At 42.6% G+C, this 12713-nt stretch overlaps 1 protein-coding gene across 5 annotated transcripts in view; it reads left to right on the top strand.

Moving 5' to 3' along the window:
• LOC141107930 (cdc42 effector protein 2-like) overlaps window positions 1–12713 on the top strand; it is a 46200-nt gene that overhangs the window by 16497 nt on the left and 16990 nt on the right. The window contains exon 3 of one of the 5 annotated variants that reach the window (XR_012235988.1): window positions 9455–9565. The exons of the other annotated variants lie outside the window; for them this stretch is intronic. The gene's annotated coding sequence lies outside the window, so the exon portion shown is untranslated. Of the gene's footprint in view, window positions 1–9454; window positions 9566–12713 lie in introns of those variants that run through there. 5 annotated transcript variants of the gene reach the window in all.

Genomic DNA, 12713 nt, shown 5'->3' with positions numbered 1-12713 from the left:
CACCCAAATGCATTATTTTACATTTTTCTACATTGAACCTCATTTGCCATGTAGTCGCCCACCCCATTAATTTGTTCAGGTCTTTTTGCAAGATTTCCACATCCTGCGGAGAAGTTATTGCCCTGCTTAGCTTAGTATCGTCTGCAAATACAGAGATGGAACTGTTTATCCCATCCTCCAGGTCATTTATGAACAAATTAAATAGGATTGGTCCCAGCACAGAACCCTGGGGGACCCCACTACCCACCCCTGACCATTCTGAGTACTCCCCATTTATCACCACCCTCTGAACACGCCCTTGTAGCCAGTTTTCAATCCATGTACTCACCCTATGGTCCATGCCAACGCACCTTATTTTGTACAGTAAACGTTTATGGGGAACTGTGTCAAATGCTTTTGCAAAATCCAGATACACCACGTCTACGGGCCTTCCTTTATCTAGATGGCAACTCACCTCCTCATAGAAGGTTAATAGATTGGTTTGGCAAGAACGATTCTTCATGAATCCATGCTGATTACTGCTAATGATATCATTCTTATTAATAAAATCTTGTATATAGTCCCTTATCATCCCCTCCAAGAGTTTACATACTATTGATGTTAGGCTAACTGGTCTGTAATTCCCAGGGATGTTTTTTGGGCCCTTTTTAAATATTGGTGCTACATTGGCTTTTCTCCAATCAGCTGGCACCATTCCAGTCAATAGACTGTCTGTAAAAATTAGGAACAACGGTCTGGCAATCACCTGACTGAGTTCCCTAAGTACCCTCGGATGCAAGCCATCTGGTCCCGGTGATTTATTAATGTTAAGTTTCTCAAGTCTAATTTTAATTCCGTCCTCTGTTAACCATGTAGGTGCTTCCTGTGTTGTGTCATGAGGATAAACACTACAGTTTTGGTTACTGAAGCCCCCCGATTCACTCGTGAATACTGAGGAGAAGAATAAATTCAATACCTCTGCCATCTCCCCATCCTTTGTAACCAGATGTCCTTCCTCATTCTTTATGGGGCCAATATGGTCTGTCCTCCCTTTTTTACTGTTTACATACTTAAAGAATTTCTTGGGATTTTTTTTGCTCTCCTCCGCTATGTGTCTTTCATGTTCTATCTTAGCCATCCTAATTGCACCCTTACATTTCTTATTGCATTCTTTATAAATTCTGAATGCTGTGGATGATCCCTCAACCTTGTATTTTTTGAAGGCCTTCTCCTTTGCTTTTATATGCATTTTTACATTGGAGTTAAGCCATCCAGGATGTTTGTTCGCTCTTTTAAATTTATTACCCAATGGGATACATTGGCTAATGCCCTTATTTAATATGCTCTTAAAGCAAACCCATCTCTCCTCTGTATTCTTTGTTCCTAATATTTTATCCCAATTTATGCCTTTTAGCAAGGTTTGTAGTTTAGGGAAGTTGGCTCTTTTGAAATTCAGTGTCTTTGTGTTCCCTTCATGTCTCCTATTTGTGTGATTTATACTGAAACTAATTGACCTGTGATCGCTGTTACCTAAATTGCCCCGTATTTCCACATCTGTTATCAGGTCTGTATTGTTGGTAATCAGTAGATCTAGTAATGTTTTATTTCTAGTTGGTGCGTCTACCATCTGACCCATAAAATTGTCCTGCAAGACATTAAGGAACTGGCGAGCCTTAAATGAATGCGCGGTTCCCTCCGCCCAGTCTATGTCTGGATAATTAAAATCCCCCATTATGATAACACTTCCCATCCTTGCTGCTAATCCAATTTGTGATAGGAGATCCGTCTCCACTTCCTCCCTCAGGTTAGGGGGCCTATAGCATACTCCCAGTATTATTTTCCCCTTAGCTTCATCCCTTTGGAGCTCTACCCATAAAGATTCCACCTCCTCCCTAGCCCCCTCAGTGATGTCATCTCTCACATTCACTTGTACATTATTCTTGATATATAGGCATACCCCTCCCCCTTTTTTACCCTCTCTATCCTTGCGGTATAGGGTATACCCTTGAATGTTTGCCAGCCAATCATGAGAGCTGTTGAACCAGGTCTCTGAAATTCCCACAAAATCCAAATCCTCCTTGTACAACAGTATCTCTAGTTCACCCATCTTGTCCGCCAGGCTCCTGGCATTGGTGAACATGCCACATAGTTTAGACCGGTCGCATATTGTCCTCGTATTGGGTGTTTCAAGATTGCAACTTGGACTTGCTACTATACTCACCTTGTGTTTTTGTGCTTTGGTTAACCTACCACTAATGCCCCCAATACTACCCTCTGGAATATCTTCCGCGCTGGCTATCACTGTCTCTGGACCCTCCCCCCCATCGCCTAGTTTAAAAACCCCTCTAACTTTTTGGCCATCTTCATTCCCAGCAGATCTGCACCCTCCTCATTTAGGTGCAGTCCGTCCCTTCTATAGTACCGGTTACCGACTGAGAAGTCGGCCCAGTCCTCCAGGAACCCAAACCCCTCCTTACTACACCAGCTCTTCAGCCACTTGTTTACTTCCCTAATCTCCCTCTGCCTCTCTGGTGTGGCTCGATGTACCGGTAGTATTCCTGAGAACACTACCTTGGAGGTCCTTTTCCTCAATTTAGCTCCTAAGTCCCTAAAATCGTTCTTTAGGACACTCCATCTGCCTCTGACTTTGTCATTGGTGCCAACGTGCACCATGACAGCCGGGTCTTCCCCAGCCCCTGCCAGTAATCTGTCCACAAGATCCATGATGTGCCGAACCCGAGCGCCCGGTAGACAACATACTGTTCGGCGCTTCAGGTCTTGGTTACAGATTGCCCTCTCTGTCCTTATAAGAATTGAGTCCCCTACCACCAGAATCTGTCTTTCCTTTCCCTTTGCTGCCCCCCCACTCTCACTGGAGGAGTTCTTCCCCTGGCAGCTAGGAGAGTCCCTCAACTCCAGCAGTGCTGGTCCCTGACTGGTTACACCAATGTCACTCAATGGAGCGTACTTATTGGGATGCTCCAGTCCTGGATCGGCCTCCCTGGCACTTCCCCCTCTACCCCTCCTGACTGTCACCCATCTACTCTTTGCTAGTGCCTGCACCTCTTTGTCTCCACCCGCCTCTGTGCTGGCCCCTGCCGGCACCTGCCGTGTACGTTCCTGGCTCACCTTTAGTATGGAGGGACTTCTCAGTGCTGACAGTTGCTTCCCCAGATTCAGAACCTGGGCTTCCAGGGAAACAATGTGCTTACATTTTGCACAGCAGTATTCGCCCTCGATCGGATGATCAAGGAACGCATACATGCGGCAAGATGTACAAAGAGTCGCCTCTCCACACCCGCCGGGCATCGTACCTATTAAATTTAGTGAGGATTTGGGGATTTTACCCTGTCCAAATTACCTAACAACTAGCTTCCTGGCACTAATACTCAAGACAATACACAGGTACACAATACACAAGTACTAACGATCCACACACACTACTCAGACAACACTCAGATACTCACACTACACAGGTACTATGACCCCTGTTATAACCTCCTGTTTTAAACTCTTGTTTATAACTCCCACTTAAAAAAGTTCCACTTACACCAAGCTCCACAGCTTCAAACTGAGCACGCTCAACTGAGTCCTACAACAAGTTAAATAGTCACCTGGGAGCAATTAACCACACCCTTAATTGATAGACTGATGAAACAAAAAACAAAAAAAAAAAAACATGAAAAGATATAATAAAATATTTACAAAAATGTCCACATATTTGAATATATATATATATATACATATATATATATATATACATGATCCTGCACTTATGGGTAGTGGGCGCGAGTGCGCAGTGGCAGTGCCTCGCTCCCACTGTGATTATTCACAGCGGGAGATGATGGGCGGGTACTGCAGACTTGATATCCGCCGATCACTCGGTACACATATAGAACAGCAGTCTGCCTATGTAAGCAAGGCAGATTGCCCTTCTGTCAGAAGGGAAGACATGGATCCTGTGTTTCTGCACAGCAGGGACACAGATCCATGCCTTCCCCTAGTACAAGCACCTCCCACACAGTAAAAAAACACCAGCTAGGCACACATTTGACCCTTTAATAGCCCTTGATGTTTAACCCCTTCCCAGCCTGTGTCATTTGTACAGTGACTGTGCATATCTTTAGCACTGATCACTGTATTAGTGTCAATTTACGCTTGTTTTATTTACAAAAATATGTAAACTTATGAACAAATTCAATTTTTTACATTTTTTTTATTGGATATGTTTTACAGCAGAAAGTAAAAAAAAAATATTTTTTTTTCAAAATTGTCGGTCTTTTTTTGTTTATAGCACAATAAAATAAAAAATGCAGGGGTGATGAAATACCACCAAAAGAAAGCTCTATTTGTGGCAAAAAATGGCCTGGTCATGAAGGGGGTAAATCTTCCGGAGGTCAAGTGGTTAAGCACCCCTGTCAGTGTTAAATGGTTTGTCTCATCCATGTAAACTGATGCATTCTGCTGGCGAGCTTGTGCTTTTGAAACACAACAGACTTGCTGGCTTGATCACCAGATTAAAATAGTAGAAAGAAAAGCCTAAAAAACAAAATGAATGCAGCTATCACATCTAAAAATTTGTAAGCTGAAATCTAATAAATGTTTGCTTTTGGGTTTAATACTGCTTTCTATTAGCATTGAAGTATAGCTCAGTTTTAAGATGAAATGCAAACATTAGCACACAGTGCAGTAATTAAAGTAAAACTAAAGCAATAAATAAATACTAATCTTTGTTGATAAAAAAAATATGTTGTACAAAACAGGCATAATTACAAATGATTTTCTCTTGCTGTAAATGTGTGAAGTACTTCCAAGGAGCAGTCCAGATAGCAATGTTGGGAGAAGTATTAGGAAGTTGGGGTCATTGCGTAATGCGTCATTAAATATATTTCTGGCACAGTGCTCTGAATGATGGGAACTGCAATAGAAAACCCCTGTCCCAGGGGCTTGTTGGGATTGTCCTGACAGTCTGGTGATGTGATTCTCTAGAACACACTGCCGCTCAGTAGTATGCTATATTGAGTAAACTATGTGTGATTTTCACAAAGAATGCAACAGATTTGAGGGTCATTTAAGATAATCCGGCTCAGTGTGATTTACAAGAGAACAGTAAGCAGAAAAGAGTCCTCATTCTACGGAACAGTGAAAGTGAGTACTGAGCACTTGTTCCTGCCACATGGGGATTGCTCCCTCATTTATGTACATGGGCCCCCCGGTGTACCTCTGATTTTGTGTCACACTGCAGGGTGCATTAAATCCATTAAAGCAGCATTCAGGAAAATCATTCTTGTCAATAGTATGCTCCTGAGCTTTTTTCCCCAGCAGCCTGTTCTCTTGATTTTCCACTGTAGCTGATGCAGATCTACTCCAATATTGACTTTTTAACCACTTGCCGACTGCTCCACGCTAATATACGTTGGCACAATGGCAGCGGTAGGCAAATGGGCGTACCTGTACATCCCCTTTAATTGTCGGGGCTAGTGGGCTCGCCCCCCGGCGCGTACAGCGTGACCGTGCCCACAGGTCCCGCGGACTCTACGGCGATCGTGTCATGGAGCCGCAGAATGGGGAGATGCCTATGTAAACAAGGCATTTCCCCGTTCTGCCTAGTGACATGACAGAGATTACTGCTCCCTGTCATTGGGAGCAGTGATCGCTGTCATGTCAGTGGTGGCTTATCCCCCCCACAGTTGGAATCCCTCCCTAGGACACACTTAACCCCTTGATCGCCCCCCTAGTGTTTAACCCCTTCCCTGCCAGTGTCATTTACACAGTAATCAGTGCATTTTTATAGTACTGATCGCGGTATAAATGATAATGGTCCCAAAATAGTGTCCGATGTGTCCACCATAATGTCGCAGTCACGATAAGTTACTAATAAAAACAAATAATAATAAAGATGCCATAAAACTATCCCCTATTTTGTAGACGCTATAACTTTTGCACAAACCAATCAATATACGCTTATTGCGATTTTATTTACCAAAAATATGTACAAGAATACATATCGGCCTAAACTGAGGAAAAAATCACATCAAATTTGAGCGCTCCATAATGCACAGTGCATTGCTGTATGATGATTGGCCAAAGAATACATCTGACCTGCATGCTTTGGCCAATCACAGCACGCTCCTTAGCGAGAGCCATAATTAGCCAAAGGCAGGCTGCTTTTGGCCAATCATGGCTCAGGGGAACTAAGTCCACACCTCACACTATATAAGGCTGCTTACACAGTGCCCAGAGATAGAGAGATTGAGCTAGATTAGGCAGGCAGGTTAGTTAGTGGCAGTGTATTTGTGATATATATATATATATATATACTCTGCATTCAGCATAGCCTATATATACAGTGTAAACTCTATATTCAGTCAGTACAGGCAGTGTATTTGAGATATATATATATATATATATATATATATATATATATATATATATATATATATATATATACACACACAGTGCATTCGGCAGTGTACAGTAGATAATACAGTGCAGGTGGTATTCACCAACGCTGTGTCCTGGCCTAGGCCGACAAGGCCCAGGCCTAGGGGCAGCACTTTGCAGGGGGGTAGCACGGAAAGATTCCCTGCTGGCTTGCGCTGTTAGTGTAGCGCCAGTCTTATGGGACAGACTAGGCTGAGAGGCAAATAAGTCTAGCGCCCCCATAAAGCGGCCGCACTGCTTTCAGTATACGGGCGGCCGGTATTCTGCAACTGTGGGGGGGGGGCGCCACTTCTAATTTTGACTGTCCTATCTTCCTGGACCACAAACCTTCCTCACTGTGCTATATGTTTTCTGCTGCACCATTGGCATGGTTATATCTTCTTAGTCCTCTCCATAAAATTCTCAGAAATATTTTTTACCATCCCTGTACCCAGTGCAGAGATTTCCCTTCACTTCCTGCCCCATAGCCAAACAGGATGTGAGAGGAAATCTATGCAAATTAAGGGAATCCATTGCCCCCCGCCAGGCCCTCAGAACTAGTGTCCCCACTCGAAAATTTCAGGGCGGGTCTTAAACAGCAAGGGGTGTGGCCTTGACAGGAAGGGGTGGGTCATATTTAAATTAGGGAGTTTAGTCAGGCCTAGGGCACAAAACCTAAATACACTACTGGTGTACACAGTATATACTAGTGTGTACAGTTTCAAATACACTTCAGGTGGTGTACACAGTATATAATACAGTGTAGTGCGGTGTTAAAAAAAAAAAAAAAATACCCATCATGTCCGGAAGGCCTCCAAGTAGAGGCAGACGCTCACAGGCCACTAAAAGAGAGCAAGCAGCCTCTGAAATATTATTTAACAGCACTCAACAAGAGTAACTGTGAGGGGTTACTGACACCACCAACACCTAAGGCCCAATGTTTCTGCCCCTGTTTAACAGGCGCATGTAATTACATTTTTTTAAATATTTAACAGCAGGGACCTTTCCTGCTCTCAACAAGAGCAACTGTGAGGGGTTACCGTGTTCTGCCACCACCAACACCTAAGGCCCAATTTTTCAGCAGAGTACATAGTGCAATCCGTATAGTATATAACAGAGTATATAGTGCCCTCAGTGTAGTATATATAATACAGTGCAGGGTATATAGTGCAGTGTACGATACATAATATAGTGTATTGAAGTGGTTAAGGGGAGCCCTATGACAGAATTAAGAAAAAAATGGCATGAGCTCCCCCGTCCTTACCAGGCCCTTTGGGTCTGGTATGGATTTGGGGGGGGGGGGGCTACGCTATTTAAAAAAAAAAATTGACGTGGAGTTCATCTTATTATCCATACCAGACCCAAAGGGCCTGGTATGTACTGGGGGGTGGAAACCCACGCTGTTTTTTTAAATGATTTTTTGTCCAAAAAAGACTTGTAAAAAAGATATGTAAAAAACAAAAAAACAAAAACGATATACCCTAAGCCTCGGTTCACACCAGAGGCGGCACGACTTGCAGGTCGCCTCACCGAGGCGACCTGCACACGACTGCCCGGGCGACTTGCAAAACGACTTCTGTATAGAAGTCTATGCAAGTCGCCCCAAGTCGCCCCCAAAGTCGTACAGGAACCTTTTTCTAAGTCGGAGCGACTTGCGTCGCTCCCCTTAGAACGGTTCCATAGCACAGAACGGGAGGCGACTTGTCAGGCGACTAGGTCGCCTGACAAGTCGTCCCTGTGTGAACCGAGCCTTAGCCCTGTGTTTTTATCTCTTGGTAAATTGCTGATCATAACAGTGCAAATTTAGCATTTGTCTGTTTCCTGAAATGACATATTGGATAGTAGAGGAAGCGGAGTTCTTCTCTTCCTCTCTGTATTGGGTGTGTAAGATCAGAAAGGCTTAACAGGGCCAGTAATAAGTGACCATTGCCTGTGTGTGATCAGGCTCAGCATGTGCTGTCAGCATTTCCTTGCAGGAAGATGGCTACATTACACGTATCGGTCTGCTGTCTCCTGTCCAGATCTTTCAGCCAAGAATGTGTCAGGGCTGGGTGAGGCCCACCATCTGTCAGGCCATCCCTGGTGCTAAACTCTTGCTGACTCCACGGGGATAGTCTGAGGTGCAGATTGGAAACAGAAGATTTCAGTCTGTGATTCTATCTGTCTTCTTACAGCTTTCATAATGTTACTACAGCACTCTGCATAATAATATTGCTCTTCTGAAGCGTTAAATATCATCAAGTGACTGCGTCTTACAATGAAGAGCCTCTTAAAGCGGACCTTCATCTTTTCATCTTTCCATCTATTAAATCTTCTGCCCTTGTTGTTTTAACTTTGGATAGTAAAACATTTTTTTCTGCCAGTAAATACCTTATACGGCCCACTTCCTATTTCTTGTCTGGTAAAAAGCCTAGGCTTATGACATCATGCACAGCTCACTTTCTCACTCTCATGAGAGTTTGCCAGGAAGGGAGGGGGATGAGTCATAAGAGGGCCAATGAAAGCTGCGGGGCTGCAGAGCTGGAGGTGTGCCTCTGTATCTGTGTAAATCCAGGAAGTAAACAGGCAGCAGCTTCAGCTGCCCACAGTTAAAATAGTTGCAGCCAGACTCAGTGGAGGGAGATTTCTGCAGCATATTTGGCAAGTACAGAATAACAGTATATATAAAATAATATGCAAAGTGGTTGGAGGGAAGCTTCAGAATGGCAAAGATGTTTTTATTACAAATTATGTGAGCAGACTGCAGTGCCTCTTTAACCTTTAGTTGTTGATGAGCTTGTGTTATTTTTAAAGTACAGCTTGATTATGTGTTCTTCATCATCATCCAGGCCTGAGCTATGAGTGAGATAGATGGGCAAATGTCTGTCAATAGAACAAATGGCATGGAAGCCTTGGTTCACTAGAGAATTAAAAAGCATGTGCTGATGTCTTTTAGCATATGCCCCCATTGGAAGAGCCTTTATCAGCTATTTTACCTCAGAAGAATCTATAAAGTAAGTTTTAGGCCTCATGAAACCGTCACTAAAAATGAATATGTATCTAAACTTCACAGATCACTAGAGGAAGAGGACAGAGAAAGAAATACCTCCTACATTATGGGTCAGTGGGAAGAATGCATCTCATATTGGTGGACAACGAAAGAAAGAATACTCCTTATAATGGTGATCAGTTGGAAAAATGTCCCTTACATCAGTGGTCCTCAACCCCTGTCCTCAGGGCCCACTAACAGGCCAGGTTTGCAAGATAACTGAAATACATCACAGGTTATATCATTTATCATTTGCTGCTCAGTGATTGCAGTATTCTAGTCTGCATCTCCCCAAGGTCATACATACACCTGGCCTGTTAGTGGGCCCTGAGGACAGGGTTGATGACCACTGCCTTACATTGGTGGTTAGTGAAAAGAAGAATGCCGTTACATTGGTGGTTAGGGAAAGGAAGAATTTTCCCTTACATTAATGGTCAGTGGAAAGAACGTCCGTTACATCGATGGTCAGTGGGAAGAAAGCAGGTTACATTGGTGATCATTGAGAGTAAGAATGTTCATAATACTGGTGGTCAGAATGTCCCTTACCCTGAAGGTCAGTAGAAGAATGTACAATCTTGATCAGTTCAAAGAATTTCACTTACGATGTTTTGTTGGAGGAAGAATGTCCATAACCTTGGTTGTCATTAGGAGTAAGCATGTTCCTTACATTAGTGGTCAGTGCAAGGAAGAATGCCTCCCTTACAGAAAGCTAAAAATGTATTTGGTGTCAGAAGTTACTACCTGACAGACAAGGAGGAGAGGCTCCACTAGCCTCCACACCAGTCCTTAGATCTGCCAAGTGAAGCTGTCTCTGGAACTATGTAGGCACCATAAGGGAGAAGATCAGTATGTTACTGCTCTCTACTCAAGGATCCCCTAGCAATGACTAGAAGAACCTAGAACTCCAAATAACTCTGGTTGAAATGGGTCCAATGGACTGAAACAGCGCACTTGTGGTAACATACCTCAGGGATAACGCTTTACAGTCTATTTCTCACCTGTGGATTGCAATAATTAAATCAGGGGCCTACATCTGGTTATGTTGTCCCTACAGGTTGGTTGAGTACTCCATTCTGAAGCCCAGTGGTGATAGCCACAAATTTGTTTCCTCTGAAACACAAAATAAAATAAAAAGTGGAGTGCCAGCAATGCCTGTTGAAATGGGACTGAAGAGGCAAGACTGAATGATACAACATATGTCGAACTCTGCTCTCTGACACTCTGATTCTGACATATTGCATGTATTGGGTGAAACAGGTGTATAGAGAGCACAAAAAAGATCAGGCAGAGTTCAGGCAGATAATAATCTTGAGTGAAACATCTAGAAACTGGTCTTTGGTTTTTATTGGTTCATTTGTCAGGCTTTTCCCCATGTGAAGAACGTTTGAAAGGTTGTTTCATGAACTCAGGTACTGAGTATCCTTCTGCATCCAGTATCCATTTGAAACTAGTCTTAGACTTCCCTTTAATGCTGCCCCATTGTACAGAGACACAGAGGAAACCAAGCAGAGTTACACAGAAAATACATTAGGAGCTAAAACAAAAATTCTGTCTCTTTATACAAAGCCATTCCAGAGAATCTTGGATAAGTTAGTATTCAAGAAGCTCAGTCCAACCATTTCACATTAACATCTCTATCTTAAATTATTCTGTAAACAACTAAAATGAGGACGTCTTTCCTTATGTTTTCACACACACATTACTGACTAATACTCTTTCTCTGTAATGATTCTGTAGGATCAGTGTCTTGTTATGGGAGAATGGTGTATAGAGTGCATCTGAATGGTTAAAGTTCTTGGCCTAATCCATCTGCTTGTCTTGTGTGCAGCCAATTTAGGGCTTGCTGGGGGTCTGAGGTGAGAGTTCAGCTCCTTCTCACAGTCTCCTGGAAGCAGATTTCCTATTAACCCATCCATCACTAGAGGCCACTAGACAAACAAGAGGCCACCCTCTTGGGCAGCCACCGAGGCAGTAGCTAGATCCTTTCAGCTCTTTAATCATCTACTGGAATGTCCAGTAGGAAGCAGGAAGTGTTTGTTTACTCCTGTCTATATGTACAACAGAGCTTTTCCAGTAAAGCCTATTTACAGCCTTGAGGAAGTTTTGTCAATAAATGAAGTATATACATAAAATATATCACAAAGTTTTCTATGTTCTTTTTCTTCTGTCTCTGATAGATTTCCGTACATGTCCTTCGAAGTCTGCAAACACGTTCTCGTCAGTTATGAATATGGTTTGAGTTTTGTTTGTTGGATAACTGAAGACAGGTTTTAACACATTTTGTGTCTTTTTAGTACCAGATCCATTCAGTAGTAATAGTAAGGGTAGCAGCTCAGGTCTTATGCCCCTTTCACACTGAAGCGCTTGTAAACTCCCAGTAAAACACTGAGCGCTTTTGAAGAGCTTTTCAGGTGCTTTTGAATCGCTTTCCATTCATTTCAATGGAGAGGGGCGTTTTTTCACCACCCACCCAGTAGCAAACACAAATTCATTATTCCTTTCATCTGCAGCTGCACTAGAGTGAATAAAGGGAAGCACTCTGAGGCTTCCTGTTCATAAAGTAAACTTAGTTTACTATGCTTTAGTGATGAATGGACACAGGAGCGGTACTGATTGCTCACTGTGTTCATTTAAGGAAGGAGCGGGTAAATATGGCATATTTACCATTCCCCTTCCTGCTCTCCATCTTGAAACCAATCCCTCTGTGTTCCTGCAGCAGCTGTCAGCAGAAGAGGAGAGGACAGCTTGACAGGTGCCCGGGCCCCCTTTTGAACTGATGGGGCCCTTGCCTGGGCCCGGTACAGGAGGCCCAGCTGCACTGCCTTATCAGCGGCCCTGGAAATGTATCTAATACCTAGCAAAACATACTAATGTCAACAGAAGCAATTGATGAGGCAATCAGTCTTCTTTAAATTTCTTATTACTTTCCAAAGATGTTTTTTATCCTTTTGTCTGATTTATTCTTTAACACAGTACAGCATTCCATCATATTTTATTTTGTGAAATCAGACCAGTGATGCAAGCTAGTGGCTTACTGTAGAGTACTGCACACTCTTGTTTTGAATTAGCATATATATATATATATATATATATATATATATATATATATATATATATATATATATATATATATATATATATATATATATATATATATATATATATATATATATATATATATATATATGTGTGTGTGTGTGTGTGATTGCAGGAATGTGATGTCAAAGTTAAGTTATACCTAAGATACAGTCATTTTCTGATATTTCTAAGTATTGTATGTGAG

Source organism: Aquarana catesbeiana, linkage group LG09 (assembly GCF_042186555.1).
Source record: "Aquarana catesbeiana isolate 2022-GZ linkage group LG09, ASM4218655v1, whole genome shotgun sequence".
Lineage (NCBI taxonomy): Eukaryota > Metazoa > Chordata > Amphibia > Anura > Ranidae > Aquarana > Aquarana catesbeiana.
The sequence above is the reverse complement of the archived record's forward strand: the minus strand, read 5'-3'. Positions and strand labels throughout refer to the sequence as shown.